Below are 21,085 nucleotides of genomic sequence, written 5' to 3'. Positions count from 1 at the left end.
TCAACAGCTGTGTCCAGTTGCAAATCTTCATTATCAGCTCTTTCAAAAACCTTTGCTATTTCAACAGAAACACCAGCATCAGAAATTAAAAACAGTTTATTATTTTTCAACAGTTTGACACTTCTGGAAGACAAGAGAGCATGCCAGCAACTGAGATGACTTTACTACTCGATAGGACAGGTCAGCAATATCTAGCTGGTAGAAGCTTCCTTGAACTCTTCTATCCCACTCTTTCTTCCCTTATTCTGAGTCTTTCAACACCAGTATATGACTTAATTTTAAGGAAGCAAAGTCTTCAATCCAGCCATGTGCTGGGTCAACTCACATGCTTCAAATTAGCTCAGAATAACCCTTTCTGGGGCCCCTATCCATTGACCTTTCCTCAGTGTCACACACATGGCTTGTATTTTGTCTTTATCTTCCTCTGGCAGCTTCACTGTGCTCATCTTTCAAAGACCACGGATCTCTTGGAGGGCCAGTGACTTATCTGCTTCCTGGGAGACCATTTCTTAAAATTATCATTTGGGTTCATTAAAGCTTTGCAGTTTGAAGTGCAGTTGAATGTGCCCAGGGGCAGCAATGCACTCACAGGAACTGTTTCGAATTCAGACATTTGCCTTTAATTCTTCTCCCTGGGCACAACACACTCAAAGTCGCAAGTGAAATTATCCTGAAAGCCGGACGGCAGCAGAAGGTAGACTAAACCATGAAGCAGGCCTAGGCTATGAAAATACAAGTTTTCTCTGCATAGAAAATTTCAGAATCGGGAAATGCAAGATGTTTTCAGGTAGAACAGCAGTTATTAGAATAACAGCTTTTATACTGTAGAGATAACACATATTACTATAATAAAAGTAATCTGTGGTTGTAATCTGTTTTACTGTTACTGATATTTTCTCTTTTTTGTGTTCAACAAATAGATCCGTTACAAGAATACTTTTTTAAAACAACACAACTAATTCCACAAACCTTCGACTGTTTTTTTCTTCCCTGATGTTTCTGGCCTAGACTAACTGATTCAAATGGGTTTTGGCCTCTACAAAATTGAATTTCTTTATAGGTTTTGGATCAAACCCCAGACAACTTTCTTCCAAATCTGATAAAAAAACTCCAGCTAATGCTTGCTCTTGGTAAAACAAGAGTGGGATAGTGAAGAACTAAGGGTGTTAGCAAAGAAACATTTTTTAATTTCATAGGATGTACCTTTAAGTTAAAGGGTAGCTGCATTTTTGTGTGTTTTTCCCATTCACTCATTTGCCTTCTGTGTTTGAGATTAATGATACCTTTGTTTATTTTGAGGGGGTGGGGAAGAATTTCTGACTCAGATTTCAAGCCTTTGGAGCATTAGCTGTAAATTAAAACAGATGCTTTGCTGAAGATAACCCAATCAAATCAATATGGAGCCAAAGGAGCCCCTCACATGATGAAAGCTGGCTTTTAAAGTATGGTAAAGCTGTTTTATTGTTCAGTCCATTAATTTCCTTTTCCTGCTCAGCTCTGATACAGGACAAGTTGAGGCCACTGACCCTCTTGCAGAGCCCAACACTGAAAGTTCCCCATGAGACTGGTGATGTGGCTGATATTGCCAAAGAAGACAGATCAGCAGAGGGTTTATGTGCATTGTAGGATGAGGTTACAGTAGTTTTAGCAGTATTTCATATTGATCCATGTTGCAAACTATGGTCAGATTTTTGAGTGAAGAGCTCAGCACCAACACAAACACTGCCAAGGAGAGACCTGCTGCTTCAGAAGTGGCTGCTCCACACTTCTCTGAGCACTTGGAAAAGCCACATGCTGCCACACTGCAAAGCATTTATTTTACCTGCTCTGAAGAAACTGAGCTGTGTGATGTAGTCACTTTTTCAGATTGATGGTCTCCTGGGAGTTTTGGGACTCCCTCAGGCTGCAGAATTGCAGGGACAGCTGGCCTTGGAGGCACAGGGTCACAAACGCCAACAGGGAGAAAGTTTTAATGCTTCTGCTTTGATTTCCAAGACTGTCAGCTAGCATTTGGCATTTTTCTTAAATGCCTAGGTCTTGGAGCCATGGGATTGCAAGGAAACATCTATTCCATCTTTCCTTCTTAAAGTAAATTTCTGATCTCACGTTTGCAGAGAAATTCTGCAAGATATCCTTCCTAAAAGCCCAGGAGCAAGGTAACAACAGAAAAATAATTACTTCTGTACAGTTTTAAAATCTTCAGCTCACAACTTTTAAGACATAATTACAGGGATCATGACAGTATTGAAATTATCAGAGTGAGAATAGTTCCCTCTGTTTCAGCTTGTCTATATATTTTTACCTCTTTCTGGTTTGACTTAATTATTTTTACTATCCCCCTTCCACCAACTAGCTGAGAATTGAATTGTTTTCCCCTGGGTTTAGCTTGGCATTTACAGGCTGGCTGGTTGGTACCAGACTTAGTAGGTTGTTTATTCTTAAATTTTCAAGGACATTTTTCAATACCTTTGTGAGTAAGGAAATAAAAAAAAAACCAAAACAACACACAAAAAAACCCCAAACCCAGAAAACCAACCTCTGCTACTGCTGAATGAAACACCTTATTTGCACATATTCTCTATTAAATTCTTGAGAGTTTAAACTTGCAAGTAGAGATCCTCACTGCTGCTAGAATACATTGCAATTTTAGTAATTATTATGATTGCAGAGGGGTGTTCTAGGTAACTTTTAAATTTGCAAGTTTCAATTTAAAGCTTAAAAGATTTATTTTTATTTGGAAAAAATATGTATAGAACGACTGAGGTTTTTATAGATTTTTCTTTTTTTTTTAAAGGATTCAAATTTTAAATTTAGGATTTTAGCATTTTAATTTTCAGAGAAACATTTTCAGAAAAAAAATAAGAAAAAATGTAGTATTTCTTGCTTCTCACTTTAAATTTTATGTCTTTTCCCTTCATACTTTATTTAGTCAAGGTTACATCTGAGTCTAAACAGTTTGCACCTTTCTTTATAACTGCAGAAGTTAGTTAACTCACAACCTTAGATAGCTTTTAGTCTATTCTGAAAGCATAGTCCAAGTACTATATGCATAGCAACCTATATTGACAGCTGTCTCCCCACATTAGCTCTCCAGCTTAGCACCAGGTTGCATACCAATATGTTTGCAACCTAAGTCACTGGAGAAAAATATTGATAGAAGCCATATTCTACAATGTAAACACAAGATGGTATGACCAGAGCTGTCGTCTGCACAGGGCACGCAAGGCATTGTGCCTTCTCTTTGGCTAGTTAAAGCTTCAGAAGAACATTTGTATAATAAAAGAGAGGGATTAAAAAAAAATAAATCAAACAAATAAGGATTCATATCAGGAAGAAGGGTTGCCAAATGTGAATGCAACTTATGAGAGAGCTTTCTGGACACATGAACATGGGACAATCCTCCTGTATTTTAGTAAAACTGGCCTTTAATTCCATAATTCCTGTGCATAAAGGCAACATAACCTACAAAATCGTTACTTGGAATTTTGTCTGTTCTCTACTTGGTGAATCTTAGATTTTTACTTTTTAAGTGAGACTGACTGGCAAGTTTATTTGATAAGTTTGATATTCAACCACTAATGTCTCTTACTGGAAACACCAACAGAATTGAAAGGAATTTTTACAAAGCTCGGAAAACCAAGGTGCAGATCATACGTTTTGCCTGAAGCTAAAGAATATATTGGCACAGAAAAACAGAGAAGAAGAGATACTCTGAAGATCTTACAAATAAATAGACTAATCTGAAAGATGTACAATGACTGTGGAAGGAAATGCAACAAAAGAGACCATATTCAAGGTGTGAATGGGTGGATCTTTGTAGAAGATAGCACAATAATATTTATTTTCTTCAGTATTATTCAAATTATTTACAAATTACACTAATTACCACTTCATATAAGTGACAGTCATCACGGGTTTACTACTCACTAAGCTATCATACAGCTTCCAGAAAATTTCCTAGTAAAAGTGGGTCTTTGGGAAGAATCAGAGAGAGGGAGAATATCTTGCAGTTTTGTTCAGGAAAAATGCTGCTATTTATGGACTGTATTATGGGGGCAGTAACCAAATGTGGATGAAGATGAGCAACACAGGTCATCTAGAAAACATTTCAAACAGAACACAGGAAAATAAAGATTGTTGGACCCATACAGTACTTTGACAGTAAAAATATGATACTTCAGTTTGAGGTGGCAGGATCTGTCAGTGAGATTTCTACTTCTGATTCATACACATCTTCTTTCTTGTTTTAACATGGGGCATGCACAGACTATGCTTCAGATGAGAAAAACAAGGTCTGGCTTGACCCTCAGTACAAAGAGTTATGCAGCCCTCACATCAGCATGACTCATGAAAACAAACTCCCCTGACTCCCCATCTGCCATATATTAGGCAGCAGCAACGTGTCCTTGAAATGAACCAAGTGCAGGTTTCCATCTGGATAGCGACCAGTTAGTCAGCTTGCATTCTGACCTTTTGCCTTGTGATTGCTGTTAAATGAAGTCTCAAAAATCTCTATTGTTCTGGGTAGGAAACATCTGAAACCACTTTCCAGAGAGAGCTTGGCACCTCCCCATTATTATACCATTGTGCAATTTAAAATACATCATCTTTCTTATTGTCCAATTGTCCTAACCATTTGATCTGTAGCCTGGCTTTCTCACTACAGTCACTCCTCTGGAAACAAAGAGATCTGCCATTTTTTTCAAGATTGAATTAAAACTACAGTCCCCAGGAGTAACTGTGCCATCCAAATATCCAGCGGTCTACAATGTACTGAGACTGCCTTTCATCACTACTCAGAGACAGGCAAGAGGAATCTTGGAAGTAAACTTTCTTTTCTTAATGTTGGACATATGATGGTAGATTGGAGTGTATCAGCAAGGTTGAACTTGGAGATTATTCCTAGAGGTCACAGGGATAGCTTAGAGATGGCTTGAAGATTCAAGCAAAAATAAGTTTTATTGACTGCATTGATTGTTAATGTATAGCAAACACACAAATGTTTACAAATTTTTCTTAAAAGCATGTTCATTTTTTTCAGCCTTACCCCCTGATAAAACAAATAATGGGATTAATAGTTTCTAACAGTGACTGCATTTAAGGACACCAAAGTTATTAAAGACTGGCATTAAAAAAGAGCAAAGTTCTCTGAATACAGTTTGCAGTGTAGTATTTGCTGAGATATAGTAAACTTACCTGCAATTGTAAGCTTTCAGTTACCTTAGTTACAGATACGGTGTTTTACTTTATGATGCTGCCTCATACTTACCATTTTCTTTAAAACATCTATCTTAGTTCCTTCTAAAATGATTTAATAATACATCATCCTAAACTAACAGTCACTCTCTACCAGAAAAAGAACCAAATATATATCCTTTAAAATTGCAACTACCAATCCAATATTATAATTTCTAATCTCTTATAAAAGAGAAGTGGAAAAAAATCACCAACCCATAGTATTGGTTACATACAGTTTGTCTTCCTTCGTGGTCACAGGATGGATTAGATGGCCCTTTGCTCCCCTCCAAACTTTTCTATAATGGTGCAGAAGTTTAACCAACTGATCTACCTAAAACATTCCTGGCACTAGCCATTTGAAGGGGGCACCACCTTCCAGCATATCTAGCTGGGCAACGTGTGTGGCACCACTTTGCTCTCTTAACTTGCCTGTTAAACAGGTTTTACTATGAAGTAGTTAGATCTGAGTAAAGCTGGAGAGCTCACACTGCTGAATGTATGTTTTTAAGGTGCAGCATACAGGCAAGAATTATCCTGAGGGAAAATTTCAGGAGTCACAATTTAGATATGTTGTAGTGCAAGATATCACACAATGGCAGAAAACAGTCTGCTCTCTTCAAGCAAAGTCTGTGGGGGAACATCTCAAGAGACATTCCCAACAACATATGTCACACTGACTGATCGGAGAGTGTATGTCTTGATCTTTTGGCTTGAGTTCAGCTCTTTTGCCTTAACACAGCTTGTACTGGCAGCCTAAGTTGTCACTGAGTCACCTTTAAATGTTTGCAAAACCCAGTGCCTGAGGCTTACCTTCATGAAGTATGAACAGTCTCTGGATTGCACTAAACAGTCTTTTAAATTCCCATGGAAGTCTCGGCACCTTGAGTCTTACCAAGATGTTTCTCCCCTCTGTGCTTAATAGGGAGATGAATGGTACAGCACCTGTTCTGCTGTTTGGTGTCATAGAAGAATTGCTTCAGCATGATAGGTTCTGTCATCTCTAACACCTTCTGTGTGCTACAACAGTTATGGAGCTGTCTGTCCAGCTTTACCAGTGAAAAATATTCATTGAGAGTGTGACTGAGCTACAACTACCTGGAGTTCCACGTTCAAAGCCTAATGAGGACCTTGCAATTGTTACATGCCTTGTTTGGCACTGGGGCAGATGCTCACACCTCCCACTCTCCCTCTGGCAGCTCTTAACTACTCTCTATATACTCTCTATATGACTGAACTTCCAGCAAGTATGTATATTTGGTCTGAAGTTCAAACCAGACATAAAGGGCTCTCTGGGCTTCCATCAGAGCTAAAAGGGTTGAGACAGCAGCAGTGTCACAAACAGTGTCACTACCATACATTGCCAAAAAATGTGGTGAGGAATTGAGAGGAGAGAACAGGAATCATGCAAGAAGAAAGGAGAAACAGCAGCAATGGGGAGAATCAGAGATGAAAAGAGGAAATGTGGTGAGATCCTATGCTAAGGAAAAACAGAAATTAAAACATTGATGGTAAGCAGATGAGAAGAGCTAGAGAAAAGCAGAAGTAATAAGGGAACATGATGGGATGACAGAACCCAACAAAAAAGGCTGAGAGTTAGTGAAGCTAATGACAACTTGTATGAAGCTTGCAGGAAGGTTCCCCCCTGCTAAGTAACTGTACCCAGCTCAGGCTCCCCTGGTTAGCTCAGATTGCTTCTGTCTTCCCAAAGGTCCTTGCCCAGTCTTCTTATGAGGCTTGCTGCAATATCTGCTCCCTCACATCTGCTGTTTCTGCCCCAGGGAATTCTGTCAAGCATTTTGAGTCTCCATCTGATGCTGTTCACTTCAGCCAAAACACTATTTAGCAAAACCAATGTTTATGGCTGGGCACACATTATAGGTAAACATGCAAATCAGATCATCAAAGAAGCAGAAAACATCTGATAAGCTGCTCCAAAAAGCTGAGTGGCCACATTGTGATGCAGGAGCAGTCTGCATCTTTCCCAAGGGCCACAGAGAGCACACTGTGCCCAAGCAGCTTTGGAAGGGATGGTTGTTGCCTTGCTTAAAGCCCCACATCACTCCCTGCATAATATTGTGTATAAATCCAAACCTTTTTGGTTTACTGAAAGCTGACATATGACAAAAACATATATACATAGGAGACATCTTCAGAGGTTGCAAGTGACCAGGGGTCACTGCAATAGCACATTTTAATTAGACTTTTTCTGGAGGAGATGTTACTTTGTCAGGCATCCACCTTTTAAAGTTTCAGCAATAAAGCAAAAGAACTTGCATTATCAGAATGACAAGTAAATATCACTGAAGCATTCTCTAACAATAATGGAAGGGCTGATAGCTGAGAAAGATTGAGCCAAATTCACTTAGCTCATAAGGCTTCAAGAAATGGGTGTAATTTCTTAGCTCATAGCTACATAAGTGGAAAACTAAATGTAATGTTTGATAGCAAGAGTTTCTGCCACACAGAAAACAATGGAAATAAAAAAAAAGAATTGTTGGAGCCAGGAGATATTGATTGGAGTTTTCGCTATATCAAAGAACATAGTCTCAAAGGAAGAAAAAGTAAATAAGGATGTAGAAAATGTCCTGATATACCAAATGGTTTCTATTGAATTCCAACAGAAATGGAAGTTGGCATAGTCCATTATCTAGAAATAAAACACATTTTTGGTTCAAACGTGGCCATTTTTTACAAGGTCAAAAAGATTCAAATCTACTAAGAATGAAATACCAAAAAAAAATTGGCTAACGAAAATTGCATTCTGAATGTATTCAACATCCATTTCATCACACATGGCATATAGTTCAGCAATTCTGATTATATGATAAATGGTTGGTTACTGGTATAGCAGCAGAGGATACACAGCACAAAGTGCATATTTACTGTATTGTTACTGAAAGCTGAGATTTTACCAATAGGTAAAGGGTGACTGAAGCAGGGCTAGTGTTAGAATCAGTAACCCCAAAGAAATACTTTAAAAGTTGCAGGTCCTGGCAGAATTATGCAATCAGCAATTATTAGAATAATAGAATCACAGAATCACAGAATCTTAGGGGTTGGAAGTGACCTCTGAAGACCATCAAGTCCAAGGCCCCTGCCAGAGCAGGACCGCCTAGAGCAGGTCACACAGAAATGCATCAAGATGGGTCTTGAAAGTCTCCTGAGAAGTAGACTCCACAAACTCATTAGGCAGCCTGTTCCAGTGCTCTATCACCCTCACAGTAAAGTTTTTCTTCATGTTGAGGTAGAACTTCCTCTCCTCTAGTTTGCATCCATTGCCCCTTGTCCTATCACGAGGCATGACTGAAAAGAGACTGGACCCTCCTTCTTGATAAGCACCCTCTTTTCTGGACTAAACAGGCCCAGGTCTCTCAGCCTTTCTTCATAAGGCAGATGTTCCAGTCCCTTAATCATCCTCACAGCCCTCCATTAGACTCTCTCAAGTAAATCCCTGAACTTCTTAAACTGGGGAGCCTAGAACTGGACACAATACTCCAGATGTGGTCTCACTAGGGCAGAGTAGAGGGGGAGGAGAACCTCCCTCGAGCTGCTGAACACACTCTTCTTAATACACCCCAGAATACCATTGGCCTTCTTGGCCACAAGAGCACATTGCTGCCCTATGGATAACTTGTTCACCAGGACTCCAAGGTCGTTCTCCATGGAGCTGCTTTCTAGCAGGTCAGCTCCTAATCTGTAGTGGTACATGTTGTTACTCCTCCCCAGGTGCAGGACTCTACACCTACTCTTGGTGAAACTTATTGGGTTCCTCTTTGCCTAGCTTTCTAGTCTGTCCAAATCCTGCTGAATGACACAACAGCCACACTTCATGGGCTTTCTCATGCAGATGTTAGGGGAGACAGTGTCAAAAACCTTGCTAAGGTCAAGGTAGACTACATCCACTGCTCTCCCTCCATCTACCCATTGAATTACAACATCACAGAAGTCTATCAGCTTAGTCAAACATGATTTCCCCTTGGTAAATCTATGCTGGCTACTCCTGATAACCTTCTCTTCCATGTGCTAAAGATGACCTCCAGAATGAGCTGCTTCATCATTTTTCCAGGGTTGAAGGTGAGGCTGACTGGTCTGCAGTTTCCTGGATCTTCCTTCTTGCCCTTTTTGAAGACTGGAGTGACATTGGCTTTCCTCCAGTCCTCAGGCACCTCTGTTGTTTTCCACAATCTTTCAAAAATGATGGAGGGTGGTGGAGCAACACCATCAGCCAGCTCTCTCAGCACTCGTGGGTGCATCCCATTGGGGACCATGGATTTGTGTATATTTGGTTTACACAACTGATCTCTAACCCAATCCTCATTGACCAGTGGAGAGTCTTCCTTCCTCCAGGCCTTCTCTCTTGCATCCAGGGTCTGGGATTCACAAGGGCTGGTCTTAGGAGTAAAGACTGGAACAAGGAAGGTATTCAGTAACTCTGCCTTCTCTACATCCTCTGTTACCAGGGCTCCCACCTCATTCAGCACTGGGCCCACATCTTCCCTATTCTTCCTTTTATTACTGATGTATTTGAAGAAGACCTTCTTGTTCTCTTTTACTTCTTTAGCAAGGTTTAGTTCCAAGAAGGCTCTGGCCTTCCTTGCTGCCTTCCTACATACCCTGACAACTTTTCCGTAGTTGTCCCAAGTGACAAGTCCCTTCTTTCACAAACTGTGAACTTCTTTTTTCTATGTGACTTTCTTCAGGAACTCCTTGGTCATCCATGGAGGTCTCCTATCTCCTCTACCCAATTTTTTACTCAAAGGAATGTACCTATCTTGAGCTTGGAGGAAGTTACATTTGAATATTAACAGCTCTCCTGACCCCTCCTACCCTCGAGAGTCTTAGCCCACAGTATTCCTCCAAGTAGATCTTTGAAGAGTACAAAATCAGCCCTCTGGAAGTCCAGGGTTGCAATCCTACTTACTGTCCCACTTCTTCCTTGTAAAATACTAAACTCTACCATATCATGATCACTGTCACCAAGGCTGTCCCCAACCTTAACAGCCCCGACCAGACCTTCTTTATTTGTTAATACAAGGTCCAGCATCACACCTCTCCTAGTTGGCTCCTCCACCATCTGCATCAGGAAGTTATCATTGATAAGGCAAGAGCCTTCTGGACTGGTTATGCCTAGCTGTGTGGGCTTTTCAACAAATATCAGGGTGATTGAAGTCACCCATGAGCACCAGGGCATGTGATCTAGAGGCTACTTCCAGCTCTCTGTAGAAGGCCTCATCCACACCTTCCTGGTTTGGTGGTCTACAGTAGACACCCACAAGAGTTTTGCCCACATTCGCATGTCCCTTAATTCTTACCCACAAGCTTTCAACATGTTCTTCCTCCTCCACTGGGTAAAGGTCAATGCATTCCAGTTGCTCTCACACATGAAGAGCAACTGAACCAACAACTGAACTAACAACTTTGTTATACCCTGAGAAAGGATGGAACTTATGGCACACTTCAGATGAGGTATAAGACTGATCTCATTAATACCTCTTGTCCTTAATTATCCCATCAATCTTTTGGCTTGAAGCAAGATTCAGTCCCAAAATCTTGACACAAAGAATTCCTGCAACAGATTGGATAATGCAGTATTAATTTCAGTTTCACTCATGTCACAATATATCCCTTAACAGGCAGCATTTTGAAGTCCCAGAGGAGCTGAGTTTCAGCACAGCATTAAGTCACTCTTAGAGAGGCAGGTCAAATTTTACAAGACACTCAGCACTGAGGTATTTGAGGATGAAAGATGTCATGATTTTGTTGGTAGAGAGGCAGACTCTCAGAGAGTTCCGTCCAAATAGTGAGCATCTGGCCTGACCATCTTGTGCTTTGCTTCTGCTTCTTTCAATATAAGTTTTTCTCATTGACCCTTATAACTGAGGGTGAGGGACAACAAAAATTGGGTAGGACCTACTCAATATATTGAATTTATCCCTGTAACAGGATTTATTATTTATTCAAGAGAAATGAAGAGAGGGAGCAATGGGGAGACCAATTGCTTTTGACCCATCAGTAGAGTTGACCTCACCTGTATTTCTAAACTAGCTGTTGTTCTTAGAGGTATGCCATCAGGTGTGAACACAGCTTCAGTGTGCCTGGAAGGGTAATGAAGCTAGCTGGACAGCAGACCTCTTGTGTAATGCCTTCCTAGTCCCTTCATATATCTATGTCAGACATGGGCAGCTGTTACTGCAGCTATTTCTGACCATGAATTGTTCTGTGGCTTTGTCTGCTTTTGCATTAATGCTTTTTTTGCTGGTAACCTGGGCATCTATGGCAGCACAGTGCTCAGGAGCAACCTGAAAAACAGGATAAGCATTTGTGACCTTGAGATTTGCATTGGTCCACATGTCCACTGCTTATTGGACATGAAAGCTGAATGAGTCACATTAAAACCAGCACTACACAGCAGACATAGTCTATGGAAGCAAGAGTATGAGCAATGGAACTCATGGTGGGAGTAGCTCCAGGGCACTCAAAGATAAACATGCTGTACGGATGGTTTTGGCTTTGCATATTTACGCTTCTTTGAGCTGTAGAGTATGTTTTTTTTTGGTGTAAATGACTTCCCAAATTATCTCTAGCTATTTTCATAGGTTGTAATAGCGAAAATTCTCACCACTAAAGTCTTATGCCTTTGAACCACGTTCACAGTTACAATATTATAATAATAATAATAATAATAATAATAATAATAATAATAATAATAATAATAATAATAATAATAATAATAATAATAATAAGGAGAGCAATTGTGTTTAAACAAATAGGCTTTGGAGGCATAATCAGGGACTCGCATCTGCTCTCTACAACCTGCCTCTGTATCTTTCTACATGACATTGCAGTGCCATGTTATTCCCAAGGCCCATATTGGAAATAGGACAGTGTTATCAGGTTGCACATCTAGCTGAAAGAAAGAATAAGGCATCCACAACAGAAACACATGGTCAAATCTTTTGAGTTCCTTCTAGCAAGTCTCCTTGCATAAAAATAATAGAAGTGATCACAGAGAATACAGGAAGGATGGGGATAGCAGTGTATCATGTTCTGGCTGCTGCCCACTGCTTTGCTCCTGTGAGTGGGTTGGAAAGGGGAAAGAAGAAGAGGGCTAGCTTTGATTTTATGCTCTCATCAATGGAGGAACCCCAGCTGGGAAGCTACAGGCAGCACAAAACAAAGCAGACCGGAGAGCCTGGTCCTTATGCAAATATTTTAAACTATGCATGCTGTTACCATATGAAACTGTACCCTGAGGTCGAGAAGCAGAGGAAAGTATTCCAAGGCATAGTGTGAACACTAAACAAAAGTAGGCCTGGGGGAAAGAAAAAAAAAAAAAAAGAGGTAGTCTGATGTTCTAGATTCTTGGGTAACCCTTACAATAAAGAATTGCACTTCTCACCACCCTGCATTGCAAGCAATATTTAGGTTTGTGATAGTTTTTTACAATAATGAGACTTATAAATCTACAGTGAAGAAACTTTAAATGCATGGTCTGAAAAGCACACCAAAATACTTCAAAAAAAGGAGTATGAGATCTACTTTTGCTGTAAAGGAGCATTTCTAGTAAATCACATCTCACAACTGATTAAAGTTCCGCCATCTGGAGTTCACCGAAGTGGCATCTGGCATTCCAACAATTTTAGGAAATATGTTGTAACTATAATAATAAAAAAAGAACATCCTCGTTTTAAGCAGGCAGCTTCTCCAGCTGATCTTTTTAAGAGATATGCACCAGTTCAAGCAGAAGGTTTGGCACACAAGCAGTGATGCTTGGTGGAATTCTATGGCTTGTGTTGCACTGGAGGTCCATTGGATGAACATAATTCTTCCTTCTGGCTTTAAAATCATGGCTTAAATGCCTCACCTAACTGAGGTGCTTTAAAAATATAATCACTACTGGAACCTTCTATTGTCCATGTCCATAGGGACCTTGAGAGTGTGACTGAACACCATTAAGGCATGAATTATCTTTGACAGTGGCTGCTTACCATTCTCTAGTGAACAGAGAGACTGCATTCCTAGATGATTTACAATTAAGCAGAATATATTGGAGTCTGTGACTAAGCATATTATATCGAAGGCTTGATCCTGATGAAGCACTGCTCAACCTGCTGCATGGATTGCTGACTAATTAGGCTGGATTCAAAACAATTGCAGATGCTAAACCTTCAAAAGGGTGTAGGTACCGGATGTTACCAGGTGCATAAAGTCCTGCCTATAGCATTTCAGGGCATCTGAAGTTCTCCTTCAGCACATCTCCTAGACTTCCTCAGTCTTGGCAATGCTATCTTACTCAGAAGCTGCGTCTGGCCAGTGCAGCAGCACAGAATACATCAAGCAGATTTTTACCCACCTGATGACATTAGGAATGCTCTGAATATGACTAACTGTAGCCATGGAAAACAAAATAGGGCCATCACTTATATTTTATAACACAACGATAGAAGCCTTTTTCTCTTTTAAACAATAGATTAGTGGCTAAAGCCACCATGGAGAAAAGATAGGACTACTCTAGGTGGCTGATTTCTTTTTTCTGGAACCAGATGCAGCCAGGTAGGCTAGATTTAAATGAAGTAAGTGCAAATATTCTATTTATATTCAGAGGCTTTTTAAATTTTGAGTTACTTAATTACAAGAGGGAATGCCTGGTTCTGACATTGCAACAACTGACAAATAACCATGCATTAAAAAAGTACCATGTTATCATCTTTCTACAGTTTTGTTCTTCAGCAGTCCTCCCAAAATGGAGTTTTATACAATACAGGATGTTTTTTAAAGAAAGCTCTTTCAGAAGTCATTCCTTCTAGGTTCCCTAAGCTCCCCTTTCTGACAGAATTGTACATTGACATGTCAGTGACCCATGAATTGAACTGACATTGATCAGAGCAGCACCAGGTTCTATGGGTCAAAATGTATCAGTTCTATTGATGATTCTAGCTGTGAATATGCTATTAGCTATTTATAAATAAACTCTCAGTGTTTCATAAATAAGTGCATCTCCTCCAGAATAATATGAATAAATGTCTTCACAAGCCCAGTATATTTACAAATACTTTGAGAAATTCTCAGTGTCAGCTGGATTGAACTTCAGGGAGGTTTTGTGCATGCAAATGTCACCTTACATAAGGATACAAAACAGCTATCAAACATTACTTGCATTTGAATACTAGCAAGCAAAATTCTGCTTCTGTATTTTAAGTGCAATGTGTAGTAGTATATTAATAGCCTTAAAACAAAACAGGAAAACTAAATTTTATGTGACCCTTCGGTCAATTTTTTTATATATTCTTGCAATAATAGTATCACAGACCATTTTGTAATATCTTGAATGTGACACTGAATGTATGCAATGCTTTTTCTTCCTTGCTAAGTTTCTTTCAGTCAGTCTTTCACCCTCTTCTATAGCTTTAACTTTTCCTGCTTCTTGTTTCTTTACTTTCCTTAATACATATGCTCTGCTCTTTTCACTGTGAAGTAGCATACATTTATACAACTCTATTTACCCTGAAAGATGGAGAAGTATTCTGCAGGCTTCAACTGATTAGCACACCATAGACAGACAGCAACCCAGTCACCCCAGGGTTAAAAATTGTAATGGCCTTTAACAACACACCAACTTCAGGGTCTATTTTCAAAGTTATGGTCAGCAGATTGTGTGCAGGATTTGTCCTGTGCTCTGGATGGTATCTTTAGCTGAGCTCATGCAAATGTAATTACCCAATTCAGATGCAATTATCCAAACTGGAATTTTGCCAGGACACGAAGATCAACATGTTTGTGAAATGTGCCATGAAGTTGTTCGTGTAAAGTAGTTGGAAGCTTTTTTTTAAAAAAAGGATCACCCTAAAGACAAAAGAAACAGAACTACTGGAAATCAAGTCACTTCCTCAGACATTTTCCAGCACCAGCCTTTCCCTGGTCTCACTTGAGATGGGATCTTTCCCTTATGGCTGGGAGCATGCTACAACCCTTCCTTCTGTGAGCGATTTCCTCACACAAGGAAGAAACAGTCTCAGCTCATCATATTTTTCTAATAAAATGTTTTTCTCTACTTCTTATTCTATTGCAAAGTTCCAGAAATAAAAAGCACGTTTAAAACTTCTCCAGTTTCATTTTTCTGTATTTGGTGGGTTTTTTCTTCTGATCTTTTTTGCTTTCATCTGCTGACTTTATTATACCAATTTAGCTGCCACAGATGTTTTTTCCCCCTTTTCTTTTAATGGATATGACAGTGAAATTATTTCTGCCCAGAGCTGCTACTTTTCAGTGTCTCCTTTTCCCATTCCCATCCCTTTAAGTGACGTTATGCAATGAATCTTACAAACACTACAACATGCTGACAGCCCTTTGTCAGCAGACTGAGTTCCTGCTCAGCACTGGAAGTGGTATCCTAGGCCATCTCATCAGCCAAGGCAAATTGTCACATCTTCATCAACTTTCCTGAAATCAGCAGAGCTTCAGCAGTTTAATCCAGCTGGATAAATGGACTGCTAAATTACCAAACTCCACCCTGAGACTAAGATTTGTTTTTCTGATAATTCCAGCAACAGAATAAAAACCACAAGCTAATTTTAAGTTTTCTCCTCATCACCCTTTAGAAATTTCCCATGGAGATTTCTCCACAGCAGATTCTGGTCAGCATCAGCCAGAGTCACTTTCTTTCAGGCTTAATGAATGAATGGCAGCTAACTTGCCTTGCTGCAGCACATCAGTGGGACTTAGCAGCACTTCCCTGCTTCAGTTCATATTTTCCCCCTATGTGACAAAGGTTTGGAAGAGATGTTTGTGATGAACACTTCCAGTGTCTTGCCGCCACAGGCAGCCATCAGCTGTGCAGCATGGCTGCCACAGGACTACAGTAAGGTATAACACAGGTCCCTGGTGCAGACAGCTGCCATGTCCTATATTTCAATTTCCCTCATCTTTGAAGCATGGCAGTGGACCCTCTTAATAGTGGACACTTGATAGCAGCAGCTGGTCAGTCCCTGCACCTTAAGAGTTGGAAAGAGAGACAGGAGACGACGGGAAGATCTCTGTGACAATACTCCTACCCAACACTGCAAAGCTTTGACAGTGAAACGCAAGTATTAGCATTTCAAAATGTCTTACTTGCTCCTCTAAAAACTGAAAGTTGTTGAAGAGGATCAAAACTAAAGGGAAAAATTTGAGAGAACTTTGGCAAATCTTTCCATCATAAACTATTGCAAAATGCCTTCTACTCTATTTGGCAGCTATTTCCTAGGAGAGCAGATAATACTCTGTGATTCCCACGTAACTGAAACAGCAGGCCAAAATCACAGCCATATGACCTCTACTATTTGTTAATTCAAAGGATTTCTTTTTCCTTTAGGTTCCCTCCAGCTCTAAATGCAGTTGCATGTTCAAATATAAAGCCTCCGACCCTTACAATTCTGAGAGACTAAAATCTGAGCTGCTGGTTTTAGTTTATTCTCAGAAGGATTTGAGCCAATGGGTGAAGGATCACATATTGCTCACAGGCAGAGCCCTTCTGAACAACATAATCTAGAGGTTGCACGTAAAACCTCTCCCTTGTGGATTTCCAGGTGTTTCTCAGCTTTTACAGGTAACTGTTTGGACTGAGATCATGTCAGAGATAACAGAGATGTTTCCTGACTTCCATTCTAATTGCTACGTTAAAAAATCAGATCTAAAAATTGCAGCATTCATACTGCTTTTCCTTCTACTGTTACATTTTCCCTGTAATGCAACATTTGGTCTTATTCCTTTTCTACATATGACCCTCAAGTTCTACCAAAGCAGTATGCTTCTTGGCCAATTCCAAGCAGTTATTGAGGATTTTAACAAGCATATTACTGCATATTTGGCTGACCACAGGCTACAGTACTTTTCTTTTTATATTGTTTTCATTAACTGCTTCCAGATCTACTAAGTCTACTTGCCACATGGAAAGAGAAAACAGAGATGAAGGCTATAGCTGTGTTCTATTCCATGGTTTGTAAGACCAGTGTCAGAGTTTGTTTACAATCCTTTATAGTGCTGCTCACCTTGGCCTAATCTACTGCCCAAGCTTGCTACTGACTTCAGCACATTCAGCATCTACAGACAAATCCAAGAAATGCTTGGAAACAAGAATATGAAAAAGGAAATTATAAGGCTTGTTTGTGAAAATGTTGTGAAGAATATGCTCACTTCTAGGGAACTGCAACTGGGAAAAGAAGATGATGAAGAAAAAGACCAACCCCATACATCTCCATTCAAACCCTTCTATTTAAAAAATGGAGGTTCCATTTCTGCTTAGTTCACCTGAGGAGGAAAGTCATGAGGAAAATCACAAAGAAAAAGGGAGATGAATCGTTCCTTGTACCTGAAAATGACAGGAAAAGAAAGGGAAAGGTGCTCAAAAGAAAAGAAAAAAAAAAGAAAAAAAAAAAGAAATTGATAAGCTTTAAAATTTGGAAAAATAACCTAAAAACAGTGGCTGGACCGAATTACATGACAGGTCCGGGTGTGAGGCCATCACTCAGGACACTCACCCATGAACAATCCTGTACTGTAAATCTGACTCCGTGCAACTTCTTGCAAATCATGGCCCAGTCGGGTTACCTTCGTTTTCTTGTTGGGATTGTCGCTTGGTGTACTTCACACAAAGTAGCCATAGTTCCTTCCTCGCTTTGGCACTTATGAGGCAGAGTGTCCTTGTTGATATTCTGTATCTTGTGAGAAGGGCTAATACAGAAGCAGCAGGGTGCTGATTGCTCTTGTCTGCTGAACAGCCTGACCTGCAATCAGAAAATCATCTTATGAACACAATAGACTGCTGAAATTGGGATATATGGTTTGATCTGCTCTTTCTTAAAGAACTACACTGAAGATAATTTTCTCTTTTACCTAAGGAAGTTCTTAGTGGACTGTTATTTCTATTTTATTGTTTGACTCTGTTTTTCAATAATGAGAATTCTGACAGCACCTTAATTCACCTTTTTGCTAAGTATCCTTCTCTTCCTTCAGCTTCTTCATTAAAGCCAACTATTTTTTGTTTGTTCTGAAGCTCTCTCAGTACAGACTATGGCATTAATTCTTTTTCTTCCTGTGAGATGACTACAACCTAACATTTACACTTGCTCCCTACCTCATCAAATGTGACAAATGTTCCTTGGTATTAAGTACTGGTGAAACCCAAACAGATTTCCACTAGATCTTCAATCTATGACAACAATTCATGTGATAAAACAGAAATCTCATAGTAAACCAAGGAATTCCTAGCCAGGGGCCTTAAATTTTCTAGGATGAACACAGATGGTAACTATACAGTTCCCAGGAGCTCAGGAGTAAAAACCAATGTGATACAAGGATAATTAAATTATTTTCAAGCTTCTGAGGTGCTTTGGGAATCCGTATGTGTCACCAAATGTCTCCCAGCACACTAGTTTCTAGTTAAGTTGTAAAACTATCATGTCATCCAATTTAGAATGGTCTATACATATATCCTTATTAAAAAGCAACACAGAGGTTAGTTTGAAAGGGTCCTGTTGATACCTATATAGCTTGCCCCAGTTTTGTAAAATGTTATAAAGATTTGGCTGAAGAATTCATGTGTGATTGATGTTTCAGCTGTGTGCCATTGGCTTTTTGTTGGTAGTAGTTACTGAACATTTTCCATTTATTTCTGGTGGCAACAAATTCTACTTTTAGGGAACAGTGTGTTTGCTATTCAGTTCCAAGTAGTTGTATCATGGAGCACCATGAATCGTGCAATACAATGTGAACTCTTTAATTTCTTTGATGCCAATATTTCCTTAATCTATCCTTACAGAAAACATAAATGTATTTTCATTTCTGTTGAGTGTTTCTGTTTCTTATCTCCATACCATAGTCAGAGATATATTGCTGCAATTCTGCAGTTAATACAACCTATATTTGTGTTTTCTTACTTTGTTTCATTTAATTCTTAAACAAATTAATGTTTTTTAAACTGATTTCTCTCCGACGATTTTTAATAGATTGCATGGGCTTTATGAGGTCCTGTTTGCTTGAGTTTTCATGGGGAACTTACAGCAAGGGAAAGTAAACCAGTGAAGGATACACTATAAGGAGCAGTTCTATACAAACACAAGCAGGTAGGAGTAGGTGAACTCATTAGGCTTTTGCTTTACAATTTATGTATGCTACCTCCTTCTTATTATGCTCAGTGCTTCCATTTTTCTTGTGCACTGCAGCAGACAACCTTTTGCTTTATTTTACATCTATCTGTGCAGCTTAACTATCACGTGGTATTTCTGGGTATGAATAAATCTCAGGTTTCAAAGGGAGCCTTAAACAAAGCCAGTGTATTCTGCGTAGTAATAGATCGTGTCCTGGAAACCCTCATGGTTGAATTACAAGTATTCCTCCACCAAGAAATAGTCTGTTTACTGAAAATTCAACTTTGTTTCTCTCGAACTTCATCCTGCCTTTTTGAGTCTAGAACTGGATTTTCAAGAAGATTTGTAAGCCTGTATTTCAGTGAAACCTCCAGTTCAATCAGTTTTCTTCTTTATTTGATTCTGGACAGCTCTAATGACTGTGCATGGTCATAGAAAATATTTTTTAAACCTCTAGTATCACCAAGCCACCACTTCAAAACGTTTCTTTCAAAAGTGCAATAGCTTAGTTCCACAGGGAGTGACTCCAGGTCTAGCCTTGTATCTGCAGCAGTCCTGGATAAACACTCTAACAAATGGCACACAGAGGCAGAATGTAAGTCATTGTCCTTTGATTATTAACAACAATTACAAGTTCAGGCCGACATAGCCTACCTAGTTTAATACCTACAGTTCTTGACCTTTTCAAAAAATCTAGTGTCCAAGAGAGGAAAAACAGAAAAAAGAAGAAATCTGGTGGAACCACTCTGTCATTGAAATGAAGCCCCTTTTGTTTTCCTTGCTGACGATATGTAACGGTGCCAGGCCATAAGCACTCAGGATTTGGAGGGGCTTTTGGGTTCCTTATACCCTCACAAATAAGAAATGCAAGTGATGATGCTGAAACCACCACTCATGGTAGTTTTAGGAATGGACTGGAAAGATTTTTCAGAGCCCTTTAGTCTTCCTGCTTTTTCCTATCTGCAGAAAGAAACTTCTAAATTAGGAATTTACCATTCCAGCATTCTCCTGTCAGGGAAGTCAAATGACTAGGGAGACAAAATTGAAGGACTTTTTCTTTTCTAAAAAAACTTTGCCACTTTGGTGAGGGATTAAACTCTGCCTTTACTTCATGTTTTCTGTATTTTCCAGTGTATACTCCAAGGTTTTATTCTTAGCATCTCTTTAACCAATAAGCTGCAATTTCTTTATAGCAACAGGAAAAAAAATAACTTCATTGAAGTGAAAGAATAACAGACAGAGAACCACTAAAGAAGTGCATGTAGATGAGCAGTGACACAAATCAGACGTACATATTAACATTTTGACAATAGAAAAAGAACAGACAATGAGATAGGACTTACTAAAAAAGAAGTCCTTAAAACCAGAATTTAACTAATTGCTTATTTTAAGTAGAGGTAGAACAATCTATCTCTACCTATCACATAGCAATGAGAAGTCATTATCTTGAACTCTTCTTTAATTAACATCAATCCTGATTAGTCAGAATATATTAGGCTTTTTGTCTGTTACCATAGTAGTAGAATATCCAGTAAAGGAGGTATTCAATCAGACATCATAATTTGTACACCACTTCCAAGTAATTATTATTTTACCGTGTTTCATGGATTTTTTTTTTCCATTTTTGAGGGATGAAATCAGTTATTTGTCAACCCTTTTTTCTCCAGAGCAGACCCTGGCATGCCAGATTTTTGCATAGAGTCATAGAATGGTTTGGCTGGAAG

This window comes from Apus apus, chromosome 1, assembly GCF_020740795.1.
Source record: "Apus apus isolate bApuApu2 chromosome 1, bApuApu2.pri.cur, whole genome shotgun sequence".
NCBI lineage: Eukaryota > Metazoa > Chordata > Aves > Apodiformes > Apodidae > Apus > Apus apus.
The sequence above is the reverse complement of the archived record's forward strand: the minus strand, read 5'-3'. Positions refer to the sequence as shown.